Here is a 15,964-nt window from a genome sequence, read left to right as displayed (position 1 = left end):
GTGCATTGACGAAGTCTACAGAAGATAAATAATTTTTACCTAGACAGGCCAAACTTGTGACTTTTGGCCCCAAAAAAATCAAGGAATAGAGAGGAGTTCTGTTAATTTGATTTTATTTTTAAAGGAAATGAAACCATTCCTCATAAGCTGCATTTATAAGGCTGTTCTAAGTCGCATCCCAAAGACATTTCCAACAGCATAGGCAATGCCACTGCTCTGCTGAAATGTGGGTCACTGTAACTCACTGTTATCTGGTGAGATGTGATGGGATCACACACCTAGGCAGTAAGGATGAATGAATATAGAGATGCAAATATTTCTATTACCAATACAGGAACCAGGGGAGATGTTTCCAGCATGACTAGGCTCTTGGTGTGCTCCTCACCTCCAAGTGGAAGGAACTTAAAACTTTTATTTTGAATGCTTCATAGAAACTTTAATTAAGAAACAGAGAACATTTTACACTTGAGGGGAATGGTGCTATTTTAAAATTTTACTGAAGCTACACTTTATGGAATACTCATGGTTTTAAAACTCATTTGCAGTAACAATGTTAATTTTGGTCTTTTTCCAGGATTTATTAAAAGGTAATTACCATCATTCTTCCCATCAGCTACTCACCTCAGAACAGTGGCTGTCCCTGACATCAGTCAGATGTTGCCATGGGAAAGAGTAAGTTGTCTTAATTGCACATGTTGTCACTTAAAAACACCAGAGGGAAAAAAAAGACAACCCACAACCAAAAGCAATGACCAGGGAACATCTACATGCACTTCTAACAAAGGCTGGAACAAACACACAAGCAATGGAAACTATTGCCTTTCGTAAGATCAGCAAGTCCAATTTTCAAACAACAGTGCTAAGGTGAGGTTTAGGGGTGCATCTCCTCAGCTACAGCAGCTCATTCCTGCTTATTTCAGGAATAAGACAAAGCCTTTCACCAGCTGAGGATGCTCAGATATCACTCAGATGCCACGTGAGTGCTCCATCCCCTGGGCTTTGAAGAGATGTGGAGTGGTGACCTGTACACACATGTGGGTGTCACAGTGAGAGGTTTGTCAACAGGGTTCAAGGTCAATATGTATCAAAACATGGGGCCTGGCTAATTTATTGTCATTCATGCACTTGGAGTTAAGCAGCAAAGAAGGGGTTAACCATAAAGTATTTCACCTTGAACCTTGCACTCTCTTTATCTAGCACACCATAATAAAAGATCAAGAGTTCCTGCTTATTATCTTATTTTTCCTCCTTGTTCCACTAGGCTAGGGCCCAGACTAGTTATGGATTAACACTGTGATCAATAGTAAGCTTGCTGTCTCACTCTCGGCAGGGGAAAATGAACTCAAAATGCAGTCAAACTCTTATTGATCAAGGATATAGGTCTCACTTTCATTACCTCTGTCTCCTGATAACCCACATATAATGTGATGAGTTGCTAATCTCTCTGATTTTCAATGGACCCTTCACCCCTCCTGTCTGCACAGTAGAGCTTTTATTTTTGCTTCTTCTGTGTAATGCTTGTAGCATTAACTCTCACTCTATTACCATCATGCCTGGTCAATCAGGACTCATAGAAGGACTTTTAAATAGAATTGGGTCAACTGTGTTATGATTTTATTTGGGTATCTCCAAGCAAGTGAATTACCCTTCAATAATAAACCCTGAGAAGATTGGGTAGTTTGGACAACTCAAACCCATCTCAGGAGAAGATGTTTATGTGGATGCTTGAATTAAAAACATGCTGTGCCATGGAGCACCTATAACTTTTAATTTCATTCTTCCATCCACTGTGGATAAAGACTTATTTCATGTCCATCTATCTCATCTGTCATTTTGGATACTCACAAAGAAATACTTATTAGTTCCTTTGAATAAACTTGGTTGGGTGTACACAGGCGAGTGCATTTTGTATGCAAAGATAACATTTCCTCATATCCCCTGAAGCAAATATCTCAGCACCAAAAGAAAGGCAGAAAAGCACTTTATTGACTGGTACTGATAGCCAGAGACATGCAGAGCATTTGGTCACCTTCTGCAAATTTTTAGCAAGCTCAGAAACCACCTTCCATTTGCAGTTTCCAAATGAAGAAATATCCTTCTGAAATACAATGGTTTGCTGGCTAAAAGGAAGGTTTGTATTGATTTTTCATTGAATTTTTAACCCAATATTATAAAAATGTTTCCCTTTGATGGATTCTAAATTTTCTTCGTCTATTTCCCATTGATATTAACAACGGTAATGATAAAACTGAATAAAAATTAAATTCTTATCAGAAGCTTGAAAGAAAGAGTAAAAAAAACCTGGTTCTTAAAATAATGAAATTGGAAGGGATTTTGTTCTGATTTGGAGGAAAAGGAGGCTTGAAATACCAGAATTCCCTGCAAGAGGAGATTCCCAGCATCAACTAACCCCGCTATCTTTAAAACAGATAATTTGCTGGTAATCTAAATCACTGGATTAAAGTAATCAGAACTGTGTTAGAATGTGTTAATCAATGTCCCCAAGCAGTGCTTTTCCCAGTTAGTCTCAAACAAGTAGTCTGTGTACTTCTATCAGGTAATTGAACCAGGTCCCCTTGCATACAGTGTCACAGGAATTCAAACGGCAGTTCTTGTAGATCCAGTCCTTGTAGATTCTACAAAGTCAGTCATTATTAGCATAATTATTTGTGTGATCTTCAATCAGGGATCTCATCACATTTTCTTAAACATAATATAGATTAAAAATAAGACGTTATTGATTGGCTCTGAAAGAGAAAGGTCTCAGGTTTCATGTGTACTGTTTGCCTTCAGTGGTGGTTTTCTTTATACACGAGATAACACTCATAACCTCGTAGCCATTGTGAACACTGAGCTTCCTTTTGAAGCTTACATCAATCATATAATTAAGACATCTTAGTACCACTTTCACAATCTAGCCAGATTGCGATCTGTGCTCCCTGGGCCTGTTTCTGAAACTTCAATTCATGTGCTTTCTTTTTTGTATGTGTGCATGTGTCACGTAATTACCGCTCTTCTTTCTTTATGCTTCTTCCAGGTACTCTTTGCGGTTGGTCCAAATTTCTTTAGATTAGCCTTCCTGTTAGCTCTAAGTCCTTCCATTTTATTACAAAGAAAAATTAATTGGGTTCTAATAATGAGGTAGGCATGCGGGGCACTTACCAATGAAATACAATTGTTTGTGCATAATAGAATCTCTATGGTGGCATCTGCTTGAACAGCTAAATCAAAGACCAACCAAAATCACTGGTTAGAGATAATTATCTTTGCTGTAAAACACGCTCAGATCTATATGGTAAGATAAAAGCTCACCCATGATATCACTAACTAATACCTTTTTCTGGGGAGGAGAGGCACCGATGCATTAGTTAAAAAAGCAAAACCAAGATCAAAATATTCAGATGCTCCAACGTTAAGCAGCTGATCTTTCATTTTATCACCTTAATAAAAAGGGGTCTGGGCTTCAAAGGGGTTGTTGACACTTCGTGCTACCCTTACTGCTATGTCTCTCTTTTTTGTTTCTTCTCAGACATGTCTTCTGACACCCAACATTCTCTGCTAAATGTGACATATTGTCAATTTGTGTATTAGAGTTGAAGTTTCTTAAAAATTGCTCATTAATAGGTGTCGGACCTCCCCATATGATTTTCTTTACTACTTCAGTTCTGCATTGAATAGAGAAGAATAGAAAATGATAAAGGCAGATGTGAGGAGGAAAAGATATTTTACAGTGGAAAATATTTTTGTGGAAATGATGAAGGTGTCCATCATAAGGAAAAAAAGTGAGCTGAATTTTTGATGTATAAACCTGAGATACAGTCTTGCATGTGTCAAATGGATATGTCAGAAAAAGTGACAGTGGTATTTTTTCACTTTATGACCCAGCCTGATTCTTATCAAAGTCAAATCTGGCCCATAAAGATCATGGACATCGGATACTGGATAGACCTAATAAGGCAGGTTTAGTCTTACAATCTCAAATGCATTTTATCATTGGAGACCTAAAGCACACTTAAAATGTTGCATACAAAGCAATGTAAGCCCAGGGTATAATTTGATAAGGCTGGCAAGGTCCCCACTATGGAGACAATTTATCTCTAGCAGAGGTTTGGTAGAATAGCTGTGGTGTAAACCAAAATCATTTAACCTTTAAATACAGAGGTGGTTTGAGTTTAGTACTGTATTTGTGCTACTTTTTCAATCAAATCAAGGCCCAGGTTTTCCATTTAGTTATTATTCCCTCTTTCTCCAGAGAGACAAACAGGGATAGGCCATCACCATGTGAATTAATGAACTGCTGGCAATAATTACAATTATAGTTGACAGTCACACTGCAGTGCTCTACCTACTAGCCATGACATCAAGAACAATACCTGAGAGGAAGAATTAAATTCTCCAGAAGGGAAAGAATGGGTTAAAAAGCCATATGGAAATTTACACTGGGGATAATTTAAAGCAACTGCTAAGATTAAGGAAAAAAAAAAGTATAATCACAAAATGTCCACCAATTAAGCCTCAAGAAAATATCCTTTTTTTTTTTTTACTTTCGTGTTTCGAGATGCAGAGTTCACCCTAGAGCGCTGAATTTCCATTCATGAGCATAGTACATACATAATTAATGCAATCTGCTGTCTGTTATGACTAGAGATGACAGAAATTTATGTGACAGCTACCAAATATGTATATATTTGGTTGTTGTGTGTATGGCTGTTAATAGGTTTGACTGTATCTGGCATTGATAATATGCCACCAATGTGGTGGAGTTAAACCCATCCCACGTCTTCCAGGCCTGGTGTGTGGTAGGGCTATCCAATTTGAATAGCTCCTTTATGTTCTTTTTCAAACCAAACGTTTTTATTTTTGTCAATAAACTGTGTCATTTATTATAGTTAAGAAAACTCATGTTGTTTGAGGTCTTTATCAGAGTTCCTACAAATCAGGTTAATTGGTGATCAACAGAGCTTTTCTGCCTTTAATGAGCCCTGGTAGCCCAAGGCAAGGCCCAGCTCTTGATAAGGGACTTTCCCTTTCCTTATTCAGGACTCTTTGATCACTTTTTTTTAACTGGGAGAACAACCGCCGGGAATGTCATTGTTTTTTAATTGCCTGATTACCAAATGTTGGAGATAAAAGATAGATGTTCTCAATTAATAACATTTACATAGATTAGCATCACTAACAAGCCTCATTAGTAGCTGCTGACTTTTGTTTAGACTGCGTCCCATGTCAGTTGTGCTCTGATAGTGCACTGGTAACTACGTTCTCCATATTAAAATACATTTCTTTCTAACCTATTTCCATTAATCAAGCTATATATATGATATTTTAAAGCACAAACAGGCTTCCATTAAAGTTAACTCTCACTTCTCGGAACATTCAGTGAAAAGTTGGATTTATTGGGAGGCTGTGCATCAAAAAAGCTTTGCCTTCAGGAAGGGGAGTCAGGCCTGAGGTACATTAATGTATTTAGAATAATAAACAAGCCAGCACAGCCAGTTGCTTGTGTTCCTCTGCAACTTGTTTTGCTGATTTAGTTATTAATTTTGAACTGTCAGATCATTAGCTTTTCCTGTGCCTCAGTCTACTCATCCATGAATTGTGTACATTGATACATGTTCTCCTTAAATGTGCTTTGAATGTGAGGCAGAAAATACACTGGTTGCACTCACAACATATTGAATAAATATCTGGAGTGAGAAAATAAATCTCTTTTACACCATTCTGTGGGTGCAAGTGTTATTCTTGAAATCTGACCTTCTCCTGAGGCTGTTCCTCAGCAAAGCATCTCGTCCAAATGATTAAATCATACATGTCAAGATCCTTCAGGTTTGGACTCCTTGGTCCTCACCCTGAGACTGACTTTTCTGTTGGCCAATGCACAGTGCAAGCACTGTCAGGGTGGCAGGAGAAACCTCCCTCTCCCCTTCCAGCAAACCCTCATCAAGTTGGCTGTGCTTTAAACACACTTGATTTTTGACAACGAAAATCTATTTGAGAACTTGTGCTTTTCTGCTTCAAGAACAAAACAAAACATACCAAGCGAAAGAAAGAAAACAGCAGAGGAGTACTGCTAAAAAAAAAAAATAAGGCTTAACATGTATAGCTTGCCACAAGGGAAGGGAAAATGGTATTCTGACTGAACTGTCAATGAAATCAAGCTAAAAGCTGAAACATATATATAGAATGTCAAATACTTTGGGAGATAGAGATATACTTCTGCATGTCTTTGTATGTGTGTGTACAACTGGAGATACAAACATGTATGGACTTGTGCAGATTAAAAAATGCTTCTATCTATTATTTTGATCAATGGTCTTATTTTTTTATATTTGCAACACCTATTGCACTGATACACACAAACCCAATATTTTTTACTCCATCTGCCTGAAAATCTCTAGTGTCACGGCCTTTGCTTCAATGTTGAAGCTGATTTCAGGGTTGCACACAAAAAGTGAGCTCTATAGTTCAGTCAAGCAGCAACGGCAAAGTGCTAAAGCAGAAGCTCTCGTGCTATCAGTGGATGGATTAAATAAATAAATCAATCAATAGTGAATGTAAACTTTTTTTTTTTAAATCTCTCTTTTCAGTAGAAAAACTAAGACAGACTCTTCTATCCTTAGTCTTTAAGACAGAAATAGGTTTGTTGACTTCCACTAGAACCTGTGGTGTAAGATATTTCTCCCTTGTCAGCAAGGGATATCAGGATGTGAAATCAAACAGAAATCAGGAGGGATTAACATGTTTTGATTTGTCACATTTTTCAGCCTGTCACGTATGTTTAATTTTTATATTTTTTAAAAAGCGAGAAAATAACCCTCAGCTTTGTTTTATTGAGACATGCACTTCATAGGGCAATACAAAGCATGAAGCAGAAAACAAAGACAAGAAAGGTGTGGGAACAAGATATTCCATTTGTGGCTTTGCAGCAAAAGATGACAGAACTGTGATTACAGTATTTATTATAAAAAATACAGTACATGTATTTATTTTTTAATTATCTGTTTTAGAGGAGAAAAGGTAGTACTAAAATGTGCACAGTACCAAGACTGCTAAGCACCATCACGCAAGGTGTCAGAGCCCTAACATGACAGATGTGCTCAGAGAGTGACATTCATCTTTGTTTATAGGGCCAATGTGGAGCCTGTGAACCACTTAAAACCCCGTTATGGGGAGGGACACGGCCCACAAACCCACAGTGCTTGGGCCCTTGAAGGGCCATCGCCTCAGACTTGGGCTGGGTTCAACCACTTCCCCAAGGAACTGCTTTTGTGCCATTCTCTGTCTCCTGGACTACCTGCTCCACAAACACAAGTTGTCATTATTTATATCTTAGTTCTTCTTTGCTTTTCCTTTTTAAACTTTCACCCTTTGTTTGTGACCAACAGAAAAGAAAAATAAGTAGAGAGAAAGATGAGTCGAAATAAGCAAGTTGGGTCTTTTCTATCCTTACTTTTCGAGACCAAGTAATTCCAGCATTCTGCTCCTCCAAATTCTTTGATTCATGTTCAGCCAACCAGAATATTTTCCCTCTTGACAAGGTATAATTTCAATGGAGCTGTGTTTTGTCTCTGTATGATGCACTTCATATTTTTCATGATTTTGCATCCCTCACACAAGACTCTGTCAATTAAAATGATAGCTACTTATGTGGGACAATAAGTGACTATGAGGGAAGGGATTTGTGGAGGCAATTTACAACCTCTAATTCAGCTCCAGGGATGTGCTCCAGCACAGCCACCCTGCAATGGCTGTGCCAGGTAATTTGCTGGAACACTCCACTGAGGCATCAGCCTGTTGATTGCCTGATGTGTAAGAGGCCTCAGACTGGGTCATATTCGACAATTAGTTTTAGTTAAAAAATCAGGAATATTTCTTTCAACATTTGTTTCAAACTAGATTACGTGCTCCCAAATTGCAAGGGTTAAAACATGCAGAAAGAGGGAAGCTTAAATAGAACACTAAAAAAAAATAAATCACTGTTTTGGTTGAAACAAAACATCACAGATTTACCTAAGATCATGTTGTTTGTTGCATTGCAATAAACCTTTACATCTGTCCTTAAGCGCTGACGCAAATCCTATTTAGAACTTGATGTTCAGCCGCAGAAGAAAAACCCCCAAACAACTATTTATCACCTAGATCTAATCCTGACCACATTTTCTCCTTAGCTAGTAGAATATTCTAAAAAGAAACAGATGGTTTTCACCATCTTTCCATACCAAAATATAAAACTGGTTTAATTAGTGTGTAAGCAGTCATGGCCACGCACTGCATGTGCAGCTCCCCGCAGTATCTCCTCTCCTCCGTCACTGAAATCCTCCCATTCCCATTACTCCCATAAACCTTGAGCCCAGATCTTCGACTGACATAAATCAGAGAAGCTCCACTGAGTTGGATGGAGTTGTGTCAATTTGTGGAGCTTCAGGTTCCGTGCTCGAGTCTTAATTCCCCCCCCCCCCCAAATGTGTTAACAAAATAAGGGAATACAGAGGAAATTCCAAATGTAGTAGCACTGATTCATGGTTTGGCCCTTTCACCAAATGTAAATACACTAGAATGTTGGTTTGGGTTTTTTTCCTGAACACTGTTCTCATTTACATATGCACTTTTAAATAAAACAGGGCATTTGCTAATGAAATGGTGCAATTAGAAGCATATTGTTACAGAATCTACAGAAAGAAGACCAGTGAAGATGACCAATTTTAGAAAAATAGCTTTTTCACTGCAGAGGAAACAATTTTTGCAATTGCATTTTTTTTTTCCTCCTCAGTATTTTATCCTTTTCTGATTTCTAGGGAAATTATGATTTTTTTTTTTTTTTGAACCAAAACAACCTGTTCCTATTTAAACCACAGGACGATTCAGGGCAGCTTAGTGGGTAAGGCAGCCAGAGATCACCGACAGGACCTCAGCTTGAACCAACTCCAGGTTACAACCTAATTGGCTTCTTTGTCTGAGCTCAGTGTCTCCAGGTCGGGCCATGGATCACTGCCAAGGCATTAGGGAAACTTGCAGCAGAGTTGAGTGGCCTGGAGATAGACAACTTCACTTACAAGCTCTGCCTGTCCTGACCCTGATCCTTCCCTTGCACGAATATCCTCTGCCTGGTTAAAAGAAAAAAGAAAATCCACGCTCTCCCCGGATCAAAGCCGTTATTTGTCTTCGCTTTGCAAGGCATCCGGGCAAGGAAAAGGAATAAAAAGGTGGTTCGGGTTGTTTGTTCGCTTTTAATTTGAATATGGAGCAGAACTCTGGGAAAAAGTAATAGAAGTTGAATCAAATAGCTGGAAAAACGGTGTTTATGTAGTGGCTTTGAGGCAATTGGACCCATGTGATCAAAGATTCATGATTTCTAGAAAAGAAATAAAAGAATAGCTCTAAGAAGTGGGACAAATCCAGAGCCAAGCCATTAGCAAAACTGGAGGAGATTTTTCTTATGATTCAATTAAAACAAACAGACAAAAAAGGAATCATAGAATCATTAAGGTTGGAAAAGACCTCTAAGATGTCCAAGCATTAACCTGAGGTAATTCATTAATTCTTCAGTTTAAATTTTGTTATGGTTGGACTACATCAGTGATGGAACTGGTTTTAATGGAACATAAAATCCCAACCTTAACACCAGAGGACTGACATGAGGAGACCAAACAGGTGTCAGAAGGGAGGGACCTACACTAGGTAATGTATTCTTGAGAAATCAGATTTTTTAAATTAAGCCCCCTGAAGAATCTCTCTTTCTTTATTCATTGTTTTTCCTGAATGAATAGTTATCCAATGAGGTCTTTCCATGTTTCTTCATGCAAGGACTCTCTTTTAAAAATCTTCTATTGGTTTTGGTGGCTGTACATTAAATAAGTATATTCATCTCTTCAGCAAATTGATATATAACTTAAGCCTGATTATAATTTGGATTTATTGGACCCGTTTGATATTTTTTTTCCTTAAAACATTTGGTGAGAACTATTTTTAATAAAAAATATGTTCCTATGAGGTTGGCAGTCATAAAACACTTTATTTTCTACAGAAGTGCAAAACATAACTACCAACCAATCACACGAAATTTTAAAATTCTATTCTCAAAGAGTGATTTTTAAGAACATTCTGGAGCTTTATATTTGGGTGGGAAAAAAAGTGCAAAAGAATGTTAGTGATTTATTTTTCCATTTTTTTTCCATTTTTTTACTGTTTCCAAATTTTTAAATATTTCATGGCTTTTGGAAAGTGGCCAGAAGAAAGAGGAGGCTGTCATTTAGTCAAAATCTAATTTTTCTAAGCTGGAGGAAAAGAATAAAGTTTACAGAGTAGACAAATAAAATAGAGAGGAACAAGAAAGTAACTGAGTGGAGCCACTTCTGTCCCTGAAAATAAACAAAACTAAACCCACCGAATAAAAACAAAACAAAAAAGCCAAACTACAAATCATGTTGTTTCAAATGCTTTGAAAAGCAAACAAATGCCAAAAAGGGGAGGAGACATTTTGGGGGGTATTTTTACAGTATTAAATTGCAGAATTTGAATTATGGTGACAAGTATTTTGGAGAAGAAATGTAAAATTAAGCTATGAACATTGCATGCTTTTCACAAATATTCTTTTCCTCCCCTCCAGCAATCTTTCTTTGCACCTCTCTTGCTTTGTACTGCTTCCAGTGACAGTGATGTTCAGTTTTGCAGGGTCAGATGTGCCCTAATTTAACTGGCTTTTGCTGTGACATGGAGCAAGACTCCACCATTTCATGCCCTGGGGCAGCCCCAGTCACAGAGCAGTTTCTGGGAGAGGTTTGGGACAGGTGAAATGGATATGTAGCTCCTGGTGGTAGGTCTAGTTGTCATCCCAAAGATTGGCACAGCAGGAAATGAATGTCAATAATAATTTTTGGCAGCCTCGGCATCACGTGCAAGTGGTATTTGCTAGATCTCAGCCCTGATCTCTGCACCAGCTGAGAGGGGAGTTAGATTCTATAAATCCCTGTTTTTCCCAGGAACTGAAAATGAAGAAAATCCTCACATTGGTGACTGTGAGCGAGGAATGCCTGCCGTGACTCTGTTCCAGAAGACTCCTCATGGAAGACACCAACAGGACAATTCAAGTCAAAACTTGACTAACAGGTGCCTCTTACAGCCTTTAATCCCATTATCAGCCAGGTTTGGCAGAGAAGGGGAACATGTCATTTCAGCCCTGTGCCCTTGGCACAGGAACAGTGTCACAGCACTGCCAGGTGCCCGTGCCACGGGCTAAGAGTCATCTGTCATCGATTCCCCTGGAATCAGACAGAAATTATCTTTTGTTGCTTTTTGAATCTGTGGTTTATTAAAATCAGTCACGCTTCTGGGTTGGGAATTTTCTGAGTTCTATTAGGAATATTTTTTTTTTTTTGAGTCATTTTGCATCATTTGCAATTTCTGATGCATTCAAATACTACATTAGGTCCCCAGAGCAAAACCTCTCTGTCAATACACCTCATCTGACAGCAATTGTGGAACGGAGCTTTGAAACTCAAGCACTAGTTTTAAATGCTGGAAAAAGCTGCCCAAGAGATAAGAAAAGAGGAGATAACTGGTAGTCCTCTTAAAAGTGCTTCATGTCACCCTGAGAATCTCTTGAATATCTTACAAGAGAAAAAAAACCATGGCATGAATCAATTCAAATTAAATACTATAGAAGATATTTTCTAGATAAATCAGAATGTCTCATATAAATTTGAGCTGCACACCTCAAATTAATTTTTCCATTGTGTCTTTTTCACTATATGAGTGAGTATAAAATGCTCCATAGACACTCCTGTCATCTTTCCCTATCACATTGCAAATATGTTCATACATGAGATTTACTGCCTTTTCCTACAATGAAAATAAATAGCGAATGTTCTTTTCTACTCACCACGTTATATGTTTCAGAAACTTCCAGAAATAAGTCAGAACAGCAATATTTATATAGTTAGGCCTGGCATATTTGTGTATATTAGGTAAACATGGTTATTTGGAACCAAGCTGTGCCTGTATGGTTTCTTCACGCTGTTTTGTTGTCTAGAGGCACAACGAGGCCAATTTTTTAGAAGAAAAATGTGCCATATAATTGCCACCGTGTGATGCATTCAGCTAAAATTATGGAAAGAAAGAATCTCGGTTCTCCCTTTGATGCATTGTGCTGTTGTTCCACTCTGGCTTTTACGAGCTTTCCGATGCAACTGTCCTGTTCAGTAGGAGAAAATACCGGAATTACACACACAAGTGCGCACACGTAAACACACACACGCATACTGATAAGGTTTGTCTAACCCCTGACTTGAGCACACAGCTCAAAAATCGCCACAGAGAAAAGGATATACTTGTTTGAAGGGGAAGAAAGGCTACACTGCTAAGAAAGGTGCGAGCTGACATGGTAAATAAAAGCAACACAAGTGAAGGCACAATTGGAGCAGGAGATACTTGGGAGACGTGATTCAGCACTTAGGCTGGGAGATTATGTTTAACGTGAGGAGTGGAAGATGTAAGGCAGCTCCTCCTTGCTCTGTGTTCATCCTAATCTGGCAAATGGAAAAATGAGGGACCAAGCTCATTTGAGACCAATGCTGTGCAGTCCCAAGTTTTCATCTATTGCCATTAGAAATGTGGGAAAACAAAAAGACTGTATTACTGGTGCATTAAATCACTCAGTAGCTCCACGCAATGTTCTGTGGCACCAGGATGATACTTTAAAAGGGTGCAATTACATTCTCTGTATGACAAAGATGGCCCTTTGGAAAACACCGAGCCTGACTTTTTTTTGACATTGTCACAACAGAAACACAATAACAAGTACCTCTGCCCACTGCCTGTAGACAGTTTATTTATGCAAGAAGAAAATACGAGGAATGCTCAGATATTTATGTTCTAACATGAAAGAAAATTCAGGTTCAGGCCAGCACACAGGAATTATTGCTGAAAATCTGTTCGTCATGGAGAGGTTATCTCTGCAACGCTGCCAAAAGCAGTAAAACATCGTGTTACCTGTGATGTGATTGCCATCAGAGAGAAGGGATGGAGTCACCTTGGTCACACCAGTATTTCTGTAAAAACACTCTGTGCATTTGTGGTGGGTTTGCTTCTCTCTTTTTCTGATTTCACCATTCTCCCTTGCAGATCAGATGCTGGGAAATGCATTCAACATATGTATAGTCTTCCCAAAAATGGCACTGCAGTTCCACTACATGCATTTTGTTCCCACAGGGTGTTTTACACCTGTGGACTAAAAATTAAGAAACTGTGTGTAAACCTGGAATTTAAACTTCATTGAGTTTTTGACATTTTGTTTCTTCCTGCTTTTGGATGAAAATGCAGAATTTCAAATCCTTTAAAACCGGGATGCCTTGAAAATGTTTACCTCTGAAGGCATCAACATCACCATTTTACAACAAATGCTGAAACAAAACTTTATTGAAATCATCATTTAAATATTTTGTGGTTTAGAACAGAATATCCTTTTTATTCAATATATTTGAAAATTCCTGGTTGAAAATGTAACATTTTTCCTTCATAATTTTTGAAAATTTTCATGCTTATATGTTGATAGGGTATCTCATTAAAGTGCTAAAGGAAAAGAAATCTCTGCATGTGGCATCATATGCCAGAGGATATGTAATTTAAAACCAAAATATTAACATTTAATCAGAACGGTGAAGTCAAAGTGAAACAGGAAAATCTGACAGATGATACATAAATAAGAATAAAATGAAGTACGATTCCATTTTATAACCAGCCATCAGCACTGTAGACAGAGCTGGTAAAACTTACAAGCTGGTTCAGCTGAAATGAAATGACACTCTTCACATAATTTTTTCCCTGAAATTGTGCAGTAAGTTATATGAATTTAATTTCATATGAAAATGCAATTCCCCTGAGTGCAGAATCCAGCTCAGAGCACATCCTCTTCTCTTGTCACAAGACATGAAGACATGAAAGACCATCAGGCTGGTTTCAACAACTTGAAATTTCTCCCGATGGCTCAACTCTGACCACAAAGAAATATATCAATACACCTCTCTAATGAAAAAAAACACTCTTCAGTAAACAGACATGGGTTTTTTTCCCTTCCTTCTTTAATTACCTGCAATTTTCCAAATGTGTGAAACGACAGCAGCTTCCACTCCTTGCCACTGGACAGAAGGGGTAGGTATGTCTTAATTTTGTAGGGGGAATGGCTTGACTTGAGCAGTTTCACAACCCACTCTAGATTAGCCACATCAAGGAAAACTTATGCTCAAATTATTTTTCATATTTGAAGAGACAAGGTTTATGATACCTCTTGTTCACAGGTGGTCAGTTCAAGGACTCATTAAAAGTTAGACAAGTTTCCTATTGATAAATATGTGGGAATTGTAGTCAAACTGTCTTAAGAAGTCACAGCCATTAAAGAACATGTGCAGCATTAAAGGGAAATAACAAATTATTATTTAATGAGATGACTACTCTTGCTATTGTTGCTTTATTTTCAAGTAACACTGAAATGGGCTCCCTGGTGTTTGTAGTTTCTGGCTATCTTTTTTTCCCTCCTCATTATTAATTCCTTTTTCTCCATGCTAATCAGCCAAAGCGCTGTGTGTTTGGAAGACTGATTTTCATACTTCATTCCCTTTGGATTTAAGGGTTACTTGTCGGCCCAGCCAAAAAACTCCAGCAGCAGGTAAAGCCAAGGGCAGTCCTCGTGACCACTGTGACACACACACTCACACGCAGAGTTTATGTGACTGCTACACCTCCGGGTTAGGGTTCATTGAGGATTTCCATAAATCCAGTGGGTAATGTGCCAAATAAGATTAGAGAAGACTTCACATTATTGTACAATCCAATGAAATATCTGCTAAGCTCCTTCTGGTGGCGACGGGGAGCAGGTAGCTAATATTAGCAGGTGTTTGTCTCAGAGGCAAAGGGAAGGCAGGAACACCTGCTTATGCCTGTGCTGAGGGTGGGAGCAGCTATTGTAACTTCACCTGTGGCAAAGTCTTCAGTAAAAATGCAATTTTTAAGAGCTGAAATTCTGATCATTGCCACGTTGTCTCAAATTCCTTTCTCTACCTTTGATTACATTAGGTTTAATCTCACCCTGTTTTGTATTCCCAAATGTATCTTGATTCAAAATTCTGTTTAAATTTATCTAGCTGTACTTTCATATGCTACCTAATTCCTGACACTGTACTTTCACACGCAGAACTGCATTAATAAATGGAGCAGGTGGATTTTTACATCTGATCTGTGCCTGTTTTATCTATACACATATTTTTCTTTCAAACCTTGACCTGCAAGAAAGCAACAAGGAAGAGTCAATTTTGACACCTACATCCTGGAACTCAGACAATAATCATTCAATATGTTTGTATTTGAGAATAAAGGAATATGATTTTTTTCTTTTTTTGTTCCATGAGGCAATAGCAGAGGAAGCCTTAAAGAGGCAAGTGCATTTGCATTCTGTATTTGTCTCCTTCTCAAATGTGGTTAACTAATTGCCTCTCCTTTCATCAGTTATCAATCCTTTGTCCCTGAACACAAGCAGAATCAGATTCTGATGCCATCACTGAACTTGATGAGCTCCTGACTCTATTAGTCATCCTCTTGAACTCCATGGTCCAGATTCTCAAATGGTAGAAATCAGCACAGCCCATTCCCATAATCAAAAAAAGCTGACCTAAGGAGATAATCTGTGGAATACAGTCCTACATGGTGAGAGTAAGGAAATTGGAATCATAATGTTCTAAAATCTTATGAAAAATCCTTATCTGTAAAGCTTTAAAGAAGTAAGGTGGGAATAAATACTTTTGAAACAATCAGCTGTGTTATTCCTAGATAACATGGTTTGATGAGACATGATCTGTAGTTCTGCTCTGAGGTAGAATGGATATATAATATATATTATATACAATACGCTGATGTTTATGAAATGACTTTATAAACTGCCATGTTTCCATAAAAATGGGTTTTGCTTCATAGCAGA

This window comes from Lepidothrix coronata, unplaced genomic scaffold, assembly GCF_001604755.1.
Source record: "Lepidothrix coronata isolate B3197 unplaced genomic scaffold, Lepidothrix_coronata-1.0 Scaffold11, whole genome shotgun sequence".
NCBI lineage: Eukaryota > Metazoa > Chordata > Aves > Passeriformes > Pipridae > Lepidothrix > Lepidothrix coronata.
Note: the sequence above shows the minus strand (reverse complement) of the source record.